Source organism: Balaenoptera physalus, assembly GCF_965194825.1.
Source record: "Balaenoptera physalus genome assembly, chromosome: 9".
Lineage (NCBI taxonomy): Eukaryota > Metazoa > Chordata > Mammalia > Artiodactyla > Balaenopteridae > Balaenoptera > Balaenoptera physalus.
In genome coordinates, this window is record NC_138888.1 from 101,771,849 (window position 1) to 101,787,688 (window position 15,840).

The following is a 15,840-nucleotide window of genomic DNA, read 5'->3' on the forward strand; positions in this document are numbered from 1 at the left end:
ATTTAAATAAGTTTTTAACCAAGATCCAATTTTGGTATTTAGATTCCTCTCTCCTTCCTTCCAGAAAGATTATATAAGCAGTGAAATACAGGTTCACCAAATCTACTAAGCTCCACTACCTGCTAAGAACAAAAAGCAGATCACCTAGTTGGGCAGGCATGACAGGCATGTGATGGGATGAAAAGCAAGGGAAAAATAGCAAGAAAGGTCTGAAGAGCTGAGTAATGAAGAGTGACAAACCTCTGAATGGGAAGGAAGTGATTGATAGCCTGTTCATCAATAACAATGTCTAGAGAGGCTCTCCTGTCTCAACCCCAGGGGAGCTTGTCTTGCGAGTCACTGCATTAGGCCCAAGCAAATGGGCCCCATTGAAATTGATGTGCACAATATCACAGACATCAAGTGTCAACAAGTTATTAAGAAACCTCTGGCACTTAAGTACACTGAAGAGGGCAGCTTAGATGGGATGGCAAGACTACACAAACCTGAGGAATCCTTAAACACGGAATTAATGGGGAAGAAGGTCTGTTAGAGGAAGTTTGACCTTATAATTTATAAGGAGCTAAAAATTACCTTCCTCACAGGAGTGGGTTTTCCTATACAAAATTCCAGTATGTGCAGCTTCCTTAAATTATGCCCTTTCTTTAACAGTATTGGCTGTTGTTCATCACACTTTGGGAATGAATTGAAAAAGAGGAATGAAAATTTGTGAATAGAAAATGGAAGTGAAGCAAAGGGCAGAGAGGAAAAAAGACTTCTCGAACAAAGTCTTGGCAAAAGAAAGGAAACTGGAGGTCCTATTAGGACTGAGTTGAGATTTAACAGCACTGGTAGGTCATCATAATGGAGACAGCTAAGATACATACCTATGTGGTTTGGAGAGGACCCCTGAGAAATAACTCCCAAAATATCCCAAACATATAAAAAGTTACCCCAATCATCTGCGGCTTGTCCATTGCCCAGAGGTACCATACATGTGACCACTAGAACAAGCCCTCTCCACCCCCTAAAGATGTCAGTAAATGAATCAGTGCCTGTAACAGAAATCTCACAGGCCCTTTTAGCCCTTGACCACTTGCTTTTGCTTTCAAATCACCGTTTCCAGTTTCTGAGCTCATTAAGATTTGGCCAACCATTTTCAGTTTTTGCAACATCTTTATTTCTCTTGACCAGAGTTATAGCCTGAAATCTCCCCTCTTCCTGGTCAGTTGGAAGTCACTGCATTTCCGCATCTCTGCATCCTGGATACTGAGTTTGGAGACAGGAGAAGTGAATTCACAGCTGAGACATCTAATCAGAAAGGCACTGCAGATTTGGATATAGGACTAGACACAGAAAAAAATCTCTCTCAGGATGCATCTTCTCTCAAATTTGGATTCTGACCTATCTTAGATCCAAAAATTTTTTTAAAAGATGAAAAACATATGAGTTGTAGGGTTTTCTCTGCCTTCAAAATGCCCAAAGCCCTATATTAAACTCTCAGGACCATGGAGTGATACTCTTGGGGGAAACCATTGCTCTTGTCCTCCAAATCCGCATCATCAGTCTGGTCTATAAGAAGCTAGAAACAATATCTTTGCTGCCTTTGAAAAAAGCACTGATTCTTCCTACCCAGAGTCCTCAGGATCTCCCTTGGATCACTCCCCTTAGCTGGGTTCTTCCGAGGGGGATTTCTTCCACTAACCTCCTGTGTAAAATTGATGGCAGGACTTCACTGGTGGCACAGCAGTTAAGAATTCACCTGCCAATGCAGGGGACACAGGCTCAATCCCTGGTCTGGGAAGATCCCACATGTCGCAAAGCAACTAAGCCCGTGCACCACAACTACTGAGCCTGCCCTCTAGAGGTCGTGAGCGACAATTACTGAGCCCGCGTGCCGCAACTACTGAGCCCATGTGTCACAACTACTGAAGCCCGTGAGCCTAGACCCTGTGCTCTGCAACAAGAGAAGCCACCGCAATGAGAAGCCTGCGCACCACAACTAGAGAAAGCCCGCGCGCAGCAACAAAGACCCAACGCAGCCAGAAAGAAACAAAGCAAAACAAAAAACTGGTGGCAGGAGAACCTCAGACTTTTCTTATAGACTTGATAGCTACTATAGAATTAGAAAACCCTGGGTGATTTTGCTCCTCCCCACTTCTCCCACTTCATTCCTTACCATCGTTTTCTTTCCTTTCCTTGAAAACGTCATTCCTTCCTGGTCTTTGTACTTGCAATCCCTTTTGCTTGAAATGCTCTCTCTCCAGTTCTTCTCACAACTAGGTCCCTCCCATCAGGTAGGATTCAAAGAGGCCTCTCTGACCAGCCTATTGAAAGTAGCATCCCTTCACCCAGCAGGTGCTCTCTCTACCACTATACTGATTTATTGTCTTCAGAGCAGTTATCACAGTTATTATGTTGGCTTGATTATTTTTTGTTTCTGCCCACTAAATTGTAAGCTTCATGAGAGTAGGGCCCCAATCTATCCTGTTTACGGCTGCATCTCCAGCACCTGTCACAATGCCTAGCACATAGTAAGTGCTCAGTAAATATTTTTGAATGAATAAATGAATAAGTGAACAAATGGAAACACCTTATACAGGGCAAGGCATTATGCCTCCAGGGACCCAAATGACTCTGACAGTCCAGCGACCCTTTGGTGAACACAAGTTTGAATCTTTGGTGCCATGCCTCCATATCATGCCCCATAAATGATAAGTAGAAAGGGAAATCAGCAGTTGGCATGCTTATTGAAAGGTACCTGTAACTGTCCAGGTTTCTGCAGGAACCTGATGAGAATGGTTTAATAAAGGGACTCTTTACAAAGTGGGGGCAGAAGAGAAGGGAAGAAACAAGGGATGGAGAAGTGTCTTGGGGACTGATAAACACGTGAAGCATTACCACCCTTAGACGTGAAGACACAGAGGAAGATGCAGTCAGTGGGCAGTGACCTGGCAAGGAGGTTGGATGTGGGACAGTTCCTTACCTTCTTCTACTGCCCTCGGATCACCTGCTGGTACCTCTCCTGGTGAACCCAGGCTGGACCAGGGCAGCAGGGGAGTCTGCAGAGGCATAAAGCAAGGTGAGGTGGATCTGGAGGAGCTAAGAAAGGTCTAGCACAGCACCACTTACTCAAGTTACCAGTGAAAGCCAGGAACTCTCAGATGACCGGTATCTGGCAAAAGCTAGAGAAGCAAAGTATCCTGATTAAAAGCCTGGGCCCTGGAGCTGGACAACTGGGGCTGAATGCTGGTTCCTTCACTTACTATTTGTGTAATTGAATGTATCAATTGCCTTACAGGTAAAATGGGATCAGAGAGATTTGTCATGAGGATTAAATAACTTAAATAAGCTAATGTGTAAAATGCTCAGAAGAATGCCTGACATTCAGTAAGTGTTGGGTTTTATGATAAGCTTCCTCTTTATTTCAGTGTCCTGACATGACATAGACTCTAAGCTCTCAGAACTAGCCTAAAATGATATAAAATATTGGTTGGCTGGGTCAGTGACTACAGTTATAGGACTTTAAGCTGAACATATCCTAAGTCTTTGATTCTGAGGTCCTGGTTTGAGGTGTCTTTTTTCTTATTAATGTCCTCCTGCATAACACTGGCTGCAAGACCACCTTTAATTATCTATCATTAATGGATTGGGCTCCATCTTTTCAGAATCGAAGCTCATTTCTTGTTGTTAACTTTCTAATGCCCTGCAAATTTTGCTTGAGGCCCAACAGAATGGACATCTGTCATGGGACAAATCCAAGGAAGTCCAGTGCCTTGAGGAGAGAATTTTCAGGCTCTTCCAAGATCCTGATGAGGATGATGATGTCATCTAAGTTAAGTAGAACTCCCAGGAAACTCATGTCCATGGTCTCTTTTTCCATCCACAGCTGGAAGGAGCAGGGCCTTCTGGAGCATTCTTCCATATTCCCCGCAGGGAGATGGAAGCTGTCTTTTCTTTGTCTCCTTTACTTAGGCGTTTGCAAATGCTACTCATCAAGCATAGCACTAAATCCACTAGCTTTCTAGCAGTCTAGGAGCCATTGTAGAATGTTATTCCCAGAGATCAGTGATGCACACTGACCTGGGTTTTATCCAGTTTTTTCTCAATCATAAAAGCATATCAACTAAAAAAAAAATGCCAACAGGTTCTGATATGTGTGGGTGTGTATATACGTCCACACTGCAGCAGCTGCCTAAAATACCTTTTGACTTAACATCTCACCGAAAGAATAGAAGATCAGGATCCAACAATAGATGGTAAATGAAATGTCAATGGTATAGAACTATTGTTAATTTGTGTAAAATGTCTGTTTTGCCTTTTTAGTTGACATAAGCGTTTAGAGGGTTTTCCTGAATTCACTTCCAGCATCAGTCTCCTGAACTCTAATGTCTTAAACTTCCCTATCCTCTAAGTTTGGGTTTTTCAGGAATCTATTCAGGGACTAGAGTATTGTGCTTTCACTGGATAAACCCAAGAAACCACCCGGCATAAATTGATGGCAATAGGTAAAATGGTCAACGAGGGCTGTAACCACCAAGGCCAAGAAATATGTGTGCTCACGTAGGAGAGGAAAGAGGATTAAACAAGCCTTGAAGTCAGAGAATGAAAGGAAAAACCAAAATAAATGAATGACCTACAAATGGAATTAATTCTATCAATATTGAAAACACCTGAACTTCCAAACTAGGACCAAATGTTGATTTAGTCAAGGTATCAAATATAATCTAAAGTGGGTAAATTGAGAAATTTTAGGAAACCAAAAAATGTGAAATACAAATGAAACTTTGGTGTAAACATGCTCAGTATTTATTATATCTACAGAAATGAAAATGTGTGTGGCACTTTTTTTTTGACACACAGATACATTTCCTGCCCCCAGTACAATAGCTCAATAAATACAAAAGTACCTGTTACTCCACTTGCAATTTGTATATAATACATATTTTAAAATGTCAGCCTACAGTTTGACTCAATTTTCTTTGTAAAATTTGCAATTATGCAAACAGTAAGTACTTTTAATTCTGTATAATTACAGTGAAAAAACTATCTCCAGAAAAATACAAAATTCATTTTTATTATATAGGACACATTTTTTTTACTTTAGATTTAAAATGTAAGACCATGGTTCCTTAATAAAAATAACAGGTTCCAATATGAAAAGTTATTCTGTTGTCTAGAGGTAAGAGTTTCCCATTTAATGAGCTGTGTGACAGTCAAGTTTTAATACTTTTCTGAAAGCTTCAAAAAGCTACTCTCTTATAATCTAAGACAAAGTCTTATTTTGATATATTCTGAACAAAAAAGAGGATAGAGATTAAAAGCTTAGTATCACATTGTTTCCTCTATACTCAAGTTTTACCATTTGCCAAGCAGCTGCTGTCTGATTTTGATAACAATTTAGAGAAAACTACATTTTTCCTTATGTCTCTTTTCATCATAAGGCTCTTATCTGCTTTTCTGAGTCATTAGCATTTTTCATTTTCCATCGGGGTTTTATTTTCTATTGTGTATTAGTACATGCACACACAGCCACCCTTTCCTCTAGAATAGACTCATTTGCCGGCTGGTAGCTTCAGCTGGGCTTTAGAGTGGTGACTTAGGACAGAGTTTATTGTTATCTAATTACTCAGCTGCAGATGAAAGTGTATATTTGGGTAGTCTTGCTTGGCCTTACTATACTTTGCCTATAAAGAGAGAATTCATTAATTTTCCTCTTTGAACATAGGGTCTGGTCATTTTCAGCAGGGGCAATTCTTTTCATGTGTGTAGTTTGCTTAAAAAATGCAAGTGTGGACCAATTTAATGTATCTTTTATTCTAATTGCTAAACATGGGTGCATCCAAAGTGGTGAGCCTCTATAAAATTAGTCAGAAAGAGTCTGAGCCTAGAGGTGTTACTAGAGAGGGGGAAAAGCCAAGTTGACATTTATATCACCTTTTGAGGGGTTAGGGGTTTAAGATTTGAGTTGGTAGTTAGTGCATGCCTGCTTCATGCTGCCACCAAAACAAAGAAGCTAAAACAGGAGCACTGCCACCTATTTGGAGTTAGGAGTCAGCACAGAGAAGAAGTGAGTGGCTTTGGGCGTAGAAAACCAATCTGTTCTGGGCAACATTTTCCAAAGTGTGCTTGCTTTTGAGTTAATTGGGGTTCAGAGGGAAAGATGATTTCACATCAATATAATGACCTTGGGACCTGGGCAACTTGCTTGTCTTCTCTAAGCCTCAATTTCCTGATCTCTAACTGGAGATAATCATCACCTGTGGCACTAGATTGTTCTGAGGATCATGTAAGATCATTTAAGGAGCTCAGCGTGGGCCTCACGCAGTGTTAGCTCGATCAACGGGAGGAATTTCAGGACCCTTTGTATTCCCATGTGTACTCTGATCTTTCAATAGAGTGATGTAAAATTTTCAACCTTTCTTGATTGCAGTTGACAACGGCATCACTTCTTTTTCTTTTCTTTAACTTTTTATTTTATACTGGAGTATATTTGATTAACAATGTTGTGTTTGTTTCAGGTGTACAGCAAAGTGATTCAGGTATACATATACATGTATCTATTCTTTTTCAAACTCTATTCCCATTTAGGTTGTTACAGAATACTGAGCAGAGTTCCCTGTGCTCTACAGTAGGTCCTTGTTGGTTATCCATTTTAAATACAGCAATGGGTACATGTCAATCCTAAACTCCCAATCTATCCCTTCTCCCCACCCTTCCCTCCTGGTAACCATAAGTTTGTTTTCTAAGTCTGTAGCATCACTTATTTCTCATTATGCAGCCATGGGATTATCATTTTGAGGAAACATCTTTAGAAGACACATCTCAAGGGACAGTGTTTTATGTAATTTAGAGAAAGCAGCTAAGATGGTGGAGTAGAAAGACCCTGATCTCACCTCCTCTCAGGAACACACCAAAATCACAACTATTTGCAGAACAACCATCCATGAAAAAAACTGGAACCTACCAGAAAAGATCTTCTACAGCTAAAGATGTAAAAAAGGAACCAAAATGAGACAGGTAGGAGGAGCAGACTCACAATATAATCAGATCCCATATCCCCCAGTGGGCAACCCACACACTGGAGAATAATTATATTGCAAAGGTTCTCTGATAAGAGTGAGAATTCTGAGCCCCATATCAGCCTCCCCAGCCTGGGGTTCTGGCACTGGGAAGACAAGACCCCAGAACAGCTGGCTTTGAAGGCCAGCAGAGCTTAATGGCAGGAGCCCTACAGGACTGGGGGAAATAGAGACTTCACTCTTAAAGGGCACATACAAAAATCTCATGCACACCAAGACCCAGGGCAAAAGCAGTAATTTGATAGGAGCCTGGACCAGACCTACCTGCTCGTCTTGGAGAGTCTCCTGGAGAAGTGGGGGCAGCTGTGGCTCACCCTTGGGACACAGACACTGGTGACAGCAATATTTGGGAACATTCAAACACATGAACGCTGCTGCTGGCGGCTACCATCTTGGCTCATTAACGCCAAGACCTGGTTCCACCCAAAAGTCTGAAACTCCACTGCTGGGATGCCTCAGGCCAAACAACTAACCGGATGGGACACATTCCAACCCATCAGCAGATAAGCTGCCTAAAGACTTCATGAACCCACAGCCAACTCTAGACACGTCCTTACACATGGCCCTGCCCCCAGAGGGACAAGACTCAGCTTCATCCACCAGGGGGCAGAAACCAAAAGCCAGAAAACTATGATCCCACATCCTGTGGACAGAGTCCAGCAACAGCCAACCAGACCTTACCCTGGGACTAGCTAGGTCCAGGCCCTACCACTAGCAGGCAAATGTAAGGTTTGGGACACTGCGGACCTCATACCCAACTGTGTCAGGAATCGACTCCTCCCACCAATGATCTGAAATGAGCTCTGGGATCCCTGGTCCCTGCAGCCAGACTCCAGGAATGAGTTCTGCCTGCGAGGATCTGGCTTCTGCCCGCCAGTGGGCAGGCAAGAACTCTGGAGTCTTTGGGACCCTGACTCCACCCACTAGTGAGCCAGCACTAGCCCCAGGACCACATACGATTCTGCAACCAGCTGCCTTGTGATCAGGCCACACTAAAAAGCAGCCAGCAGCATCTGCACAAGTTAGGGCCTGGCAACCAACCAGATTAGGGGCCAACCAAGCCTACCAAACCCTCTACATAGTCAGCCCAGCAAAATAGAAGGACCCACATGGCCCTCTTAGGGGGAACCCCTAGAGCATATAGCTTGGGTGACGACGGTGGGGGGGGGGGTACACTGCTGGGATGCATAGGATGCCTCCTACAGAGAGCCACTTCTCCAAGCTCGAGAAATGTAACTAACCTACCACATATGTAAAAATACAGGGCTTCCCTGGTGGCGCAGTGGTTAAGAATCCGCCTGCCAATGCAGGGGACACGGGTTCGAGCCCTGGTCCGGGAAGATCCCACATGCCGCGGAGCAACTAAGCCCGTGCACCACAACTACTGAGCCTGCACTCTAGAGCCCATGAGCCACAACTACTGAGCCTGTGTGCCACAACTACTGAAGCCCACATGCCTAGAGCCCACGCTCCGCAACAAGAGAAACCACCGCAGTGAGAAGCCCGTGCACTGCAACGAAAAGTAGCCCCCACTCACCGCAACTAGAGAAAGCCCATGTGCAGCAATGAAGACCCAATGCAGCCAAAATAAACAAATAAAAATAAATTGAAAAAAAAAATACAAATAGCAACTTAGACAAAATGAGGCAACAGAGCAATATGTTTCAGACAAAGGAACAAGATAAAACCCCAGAAGAAGAACTAAGTGATGTGGAGAGAGGCAATCTACCCGAGAAAGAGTTCAGAATAATGTTTGTAAAGATGATAAAAGAACTTGGGAGGAGAATGGATGCACAGAGTGAGAAGTTAGAAGTTTTTAGCAAAGAGTTAGAAAACATAAAGAACAAACAAACAGAAATGAAGAATACAATAGCTGAAACAAAAAATACACTATAAGGAATCAAAGTAGTCTAAACAATACAGAAAAAAGGATCAGTGAGCTGGAAGACAGAGTAGTTCATACTGCCACTGAACACAAAAAAGAAAAAAGAGTAAAAAGAAATGAAGACAATTTAAGAAACCTCTGGGACAACATCAAACACATGGATAATTGTATTATAAGGGTCCCGGAAGGAGAAGGGAGAGAGAAAGGGCCTGAGAAAATACTTAAACAGATAATAGCTGAAAATTTCTCAAATCTGGGAAAGGAAAGAGTCACCCAAGTTCATGAAGCACAGGGTCCCAAACAGGATTAACCCAAAGAGGAACACAACAAGACACATTATAATCAAAATGACAAATTAAAGATAAAGAGAGAACACTAAAAGCAGCAGGGGAAAAGCAACAAATAACATACAAGGGAACTCCCATAAGGCTATCAGCTGGTTTTTCAGCAGAAACTCTGAAGGCCAGAAGGGAATGGCATGATATATTTAAAGTGAAGCAAAGGGAAAACCTGCAACCAAGAATACTCTACCCAGCAAGGCTTTCTTTCAGATTTGATAGAGAAATCAAAAGCTTTACAGAGAAGCAAAAGCTTAAAGAATTGAGCACCACCAAACCAGCTTTACAACACAGGTTAAAGGAACTCTTCTAGGCAAAAAAGAAAAGGCCACATTTAGGTGAAATAGAAAAGACCACAACTAGAAACAAGAAAATTATGAAATGAAAAATCACCAGCAAAGGTAAACATACAGAAATGTAGGAAATCATCCACACACAAAGATAGGAGGGAGGTTAAAAGACAAAAGTAGTAAAATCATCTGTATCCACAATAAGCAATTAAGGGATATACAAAACAATTAGATGCAAAATATGATATCATAAACAGTAATCATGAGGGGAGGAAGGTACAGATGCAGGGTATTTAAAATGCACATGAAATGAAGAGATCAGCAACTTAAAATAGGCATGTGTATATATAGACTGTTATACAAAAACCTCATGATAACCACAAACCAAAAAATCTATAATAGTTATACACACAAAAAAGAATCCAAACATAACACTACAGATAGTCATCAAATCACAGAGAAGAGAACAAAAGAATAAGGGGGGAAAAAAGACAAAAAACAAATTCAAAACAAGTAACAAAATGGCAATAAGAGCACACACCTATAATTACCTTAAATGTAAATGGATTAAATGTACCAGCCAAAAGACACAGAGTGGCTGAATGGATAAAAAAACAAGACCTGTATACATGCTGCCTACAAGAAACCCACTTCAGATCTAGAGACACATACAGACTGAAAGTGAGGGGATGAAAAAATGTATTCCATGCAAATGGAAATCAAAAGAAAGCTGGAGTAACAATACTTATATCAGATGAAATAGACTTTAAAATAAAGACTGTTACAAGGGACAAAGAAGGACACTATATAATGATCAAGGGATCAATCCAAGAAGAAGATATAACAATTGTAAATATATATGCACCCAGCATAGGAGTGTCTCGATATATAAGGCAAATATTAACCTATATAAAAGGAGAAATCAACAGTAACACAGTAATAGTGGGGGGCTTTAACACCACGCTTACATCAAAGGACAGACAATTCAGACAGAAAATCAATAAGGAAACACAGGTCTTAAGTGACCCATTAGACCAAATGGACTTAACTTATATATTTATATAGCATTCCATCCAAAAGCAGCAGAATACACATTCTTTTCAAGTGCACATGGAACATTCTCCAGGACTGACCACATGCTGGGCCACAAAGCGAGCCTTGGTAAATTTAGGAAAACTGAAATCATACTAAGAATCTTTTACGAAAATTATGCCATGAGAGTAGAAATCAACTACAAGAAAATAACTGTGAAAAACACAAATATGGGAGGAGCTTCAAGATGACAGAAGAGTAAGACATGGAGATCACCTTCCTCCCCACAAATACATCAGAAATACATCTACTTGTGGAACAACTCCTACAGAACACCCACTGAACGCTGGCAGAAGACCTCAGACCTCCCAAAAGGCAAGAAACTCCCCACGTACCTGCGTAGGGTAAAAGAAAAAAGAAAAAACAGAGACAAAAGAATAGGGACAGGACCTGCACCTCTGGGAGGGAGCCATGAAGGAGGAAAGGTTTCCACACACTAGAAGCCCCTTCACTGGTGGAGACGGGGGGTGGAGGGGGGAAGCTTCGGAGCCACGGAGGAGAGCACAGCCACAGGGGTGCGGAGGGCAAAGCGGAGAGACTCCTGCACAGAGGATCGGCGCCGAGCAGCGCTCACCAGCCCGAGAGGCTTGTCTGCTCAGCTGCCGGGGCGGGCGGGGCTGGGAGCTGAGGCTCGGGCTTCGGTCGGATCGCAGGGAGAGGACTGGGGTTGGCAGCATGAACACAGCCTGAAGGGGTTAGTGCGCCACAGCTAGCCGGGAGGGAGTCCGGGAAAAGGTCTGGAGCTGCCGAAGAGGCAAGAGACTTTTTCTTGCCTCTGTTTCCTGGTGCGCAAGGAGAGGGGATTCAGAGCACCGCCTAAACGAGCTCCAGAGACGGGCGCGAGCCGCGGCGATCAGTGCGGACCCCAGAGACAGGCATGAGACGCTAAGGTTGCTGCTGCTGCCACCAAGAAGCCTGTGTGCGAGCACAGGTCACTCTCCACACCGCCCCTCCCAGGAGCCTGTGCAGCCCGCCACTGCCAGTCTCCCGTGATCCGGGGACAACTTCCCCGGGAGAACGCACGGCGTGCCTCACGCTGCTGTGACGTCACGCCGGCCTCTGCCGCTGCAGGCTCACCCAGCATCCGTATCCCTCCCTCCCCCGGCCTGAGTGAGACAGAGCCCCCGAAGCAGCTGCTCCTTTAACCCCGTCCTGTCTGAGCGAAGAACAGATGCCCTCAGGCGACCTACACGCAGAGGCAGTGCCAAAGCCAAAGCTGAACCCCAGGAGGTGTGCGAACAAAGAAGAGAAAGGGAAATCTCTCCCAGCAGCCTCAGGAGCAGCGGATTAAATCTCCGCAATCAACTTGATGTACCCTGCATTTGTGGAATATCTGAATAGACAACGAGTTATCCCAAATTGAGGAGGTGGACTTTGGGAACAATGATATATATATATTTTTCCCTTTTTCTCTTTCTGTGAATGTGCATGTGTATGCTTCTGTGTGTGATTTTTGTCTGTATAGCTTTGCTTTTACCATTTGTCCTAGGGTTCGGTCTGTCCGTCTTTTTTTTTTTTTTTTTAGTATAGTTTTTAGCGCTTGTTATCATTGGTGGATTTGTTTTTTGGTTTGGTTGCTCTCTTCTTTCTTTTTTTTTTAACTATTAAAAAATTTTTTTTTAATAATTATTTTTTATTTTACTAACTTTTATTTTATTTTATCCTCTTTCTTTCTCCCTTTCTTTCTTCCTTCCTTTCTTTCTTTCTTTCTTTCTTTCTTTCTTTCTTTCTTTCTTTCTTTCTTTCTTTCTTTCTTTCTTTCTTTCTTTCTTTTCTCTCTTTTATTCTGAGCTGTGTGGATGACAAGTTCTTGGTGCTTGAGCCAGGCGTCAGGGCTTTGCCTCTGAGGTGGGAGAGCCAAGTTCAGGACATTGGTCCACAAGGGACCTCCCAGCTCCATGTAACATCAAACGGCGAAAATGTCCCAGAGATCTCCATCTCAATGCCAAGACCCAGCTCCACTCAACGACCAGCAAGCTACAGTGCTGGACACCCTAAGCCAAACAACTAGGAAGACAGGAACACACCCCACCCATTAGCAGAGAGGCTGCCTAAAATCATAATAAGGCCACAGACACCCCAAAACACCCACAAGACGTGGACCTGCCTACCAGAAAGACAAGATCCAGCCTCATCCACCAGAACACAGGCACTAGTCCCCTCCACCAGGAAGCCCACACAACCCACTGAACCAACCTTAGCCACTGGGGACAGATACCAAAAACAACGGGAACTACGAACCTGCAGCCTGCAAAGAGGAGACCCCAAAGACAGTAAGTTAAGCAAAATGAGAAGACAAAGAAACACACAGCAGATGAAGGAGCAAGGTAAAAACCCACCAGACCTAACAAATGAAGAGGAAATAGGCAGTCTACCTGAAAAAGAATTCAGAATAATGACAGTAAAGATGATCCAAAATCTTGGAAATAGAATGGAGAAAATACAAGAAACGTTTAACAAGGACCTAGAAGAACTAAAGAGCAAACAAACAGTGAGGAACAATACAATAAATAAAATTAAAAATTCTCTAGAAGGGATCAATAGCAGAATAACTGAGACAGAAGAACGGATAAGTGACCTGGAAGATAAAATGGTGGAAATAACTACTGCAGAGCAGAATAAAGAAAAAAGAATGAAAAGAATTGAGGAAAGTCTCAGAGACCTCTGGGAAAACATTAAATGCACCAGCATTCAAATTATAGGGGTCCCAGAAGAAGAAGAGAAAAAGAAAGGGCTTGAGAAAATATTTGAAGAGATTATAGTTGAAAACTTCCCTAATATGGGAAAGGAAATAGTTAATCAAGTCCAGGAAGCACAGAGAGTCCCATACAGGATAAATCCAAGGAGAAACATGCCAAGACACATATTAATCTAACTATCAAAAATTAAATACAAAGAAACAATTTTAAAAGCTGCAAGGGAAAAACAACAAATAACATACAAGGGAATCGCATAAGGTTAACAGCTGATCTTTCTGCAGAAACTCTGCAAGCCAGAAAGGAGTGGCAGGACATACTTAAAGTGATGAAGGGGAAAAACCTACAACCAAGATTACTCTACCCAGCAAGGATCTCATTCAGATTTGACAGAGAAATTAAAACTTTTACAGAGAAGCAAAAGCTAAGAGAATTCAGCACAAACAAACCAGCTTTACAACAAATGCTAAAGGAACTTCTGTAGGCAGGAAACACAAGAGAAGGAAAAGACCTACAATAACAAACCAAAAACAATTAAGAAAATGTTAATAAGAACATACATATCGATAATTACCTTAAATGTAAATGGATTAAATGCTCCAACCAAAAGACATAGACTGGCTGAATGGATACAAAAACAAGACCCATATATATGCTGTCTACGGGAGACCCACTTCAGACGTAGGGACACATACAGACTGAAAGTAAGGGGATGGAAAAAGATATTCCATGCAAATGGAAATCAAAAGAAAGCTGGAGTAGCAATTCTCATATCAGACAAAATAGACTTTAAAATAAAGACTATTACAAGAGACAAAGAAGGACACTACATAATGACCAAGGGATCAACCCAAGAAGAAGATATAACAATTGTAAATATTTATGCATCCAACATAGGAGCACCGCAATACATAAGGCAAATGCTAACAGCCATAAAAGGGGATATCGACAGTAACACAATCATTGTAGGGGAGTTTAACACCACACTTTCACCAATGGACAGATCATCCAAAATGAAAATAAATAAGGAAACACAAGCTTTAAATGATACATTAAACAAGATGGACTTAATTGATATTTATAGGACATTCCATCCAAAAACAACAGAATACACTTTGTTCTCAAGTGCTCATGGAACATTCTCCAGGATAGATCATATCTTGGGTCACAAATCAAGCCTTGGTAAATTTAAGAAAATTGAAATTGTATCAAGTATCTTTTCCAACCACAACACTATGAGACTAGATAACAATTACAGGAAAAAATCTGTAACAAATACAAACACATGGAGGCTAAACAATACACTACTTAATAACCAAGAGATCACTGAAGAAATCAAAAAGGAAATCAAAAATTACCTAGAAACAAATGACAATGAAAACACGATGACCCAAAACCTATGAGATGCAGCAAAAGCAGTTCTAAGAGGGAAATTTATAGCAATACAATCCTACCTTAAGAAATAAGAAACATCTCAAATAAACAACCTAACCTTACATCTAAAGCAATTAGAGAAAGAAGAACAAAAAAATCCCAAAGTTAGCAGAAGAAAAGAAGTCATAAAAATCAGATCAGAAGCAGCTCATGCAGCTCAATATCAAAAAAACAAACAGCCCAATCCAAAAATGGGCAGAAGACCTGAATAGACATTTCTCCAAAGAAGATATACAGATTGCCAACAAACACATGAAAGAATGCTCAATGTCATTAATCATTAGAGAAATGCCAATCAAAACTACAGTGAGATATCATCTAACACCAGTCAGAATGGCCATCATCAAAAAATCTACAAACAATAAATGCTGCAGAGGGTGTGGGGAAAAGGGAACCCTCTTGCACTGTTGGTGGGAATGTAAATTGATACAGCCACTATGGAGAACAGTATAGAGGTTCCTTAAAAAACTAAAACTAGAACTACCATACGACCCAGCAATCCCACTACTGGGCACATACCCTGAGAAAACCATAATTCAATAAGAGTCATGTAGTACAATGTTCATTGCAGCTCTATTTACAATAGCCAGGACATGGAAGCAACCTAAGTGTCCATTGACAGATGAATGGATAAAGAAGATGTGGAACATATATACAATGGAATATTACTCTGTCATAAAAAGAAATGAAATTGAGTTATCTGTAGTGAGGTGGATGGACCTAGAGTCTGTCATACAGAGTGAAGTAAGTCAGAAAGAGAAAAACAAATACCGTATGCTAACACATATATTTGGAATCTAAAAAACAAACAAAAAATGGTCATGAAGGACCTAGGGGCAAGATGGGAATAAAGATACAGACCTACTAGAGAATGGAGTTGAGGATATGGGTAGGGGGAAGGGTAAGATGGGACAAAGAGAGAGAGTGGCATGGACATATATACACTACCAAATGTAAAATAGATAGCTAGTGGGAAGCAGCCGCATAGCACAGGGAGATCAGCTCAGTGCTTTGTGACCAACTAGAGGGGTAGGATAGGGAGGG

General features: G+C 41.8%; 1 long non-coding RNA gene across 2 annotated transcripts in view; it reads right to left on the bottom strand.

The window, feature by feature from the left end:
- LOC309666666 overlaps window positions 1-11,177 on the bottom strand; it is a 64,622-nt gene extending 53,445 nt beyond the window's left edge. For both annotated transcript variants that reach the window (XR_014267219.1, XR_014267220.1), the window contains exon 1: window positions 7,326-11,177. This is a non-coding gene — a long non-coding RNA (uncharacterized lncRNA). The remainder of the gene's footprint in view (window positions 1-7,325) is intronic.
- Between the last annotated feature and the right edge of the window lie 4,663 nt (window positions 11,178-15,840).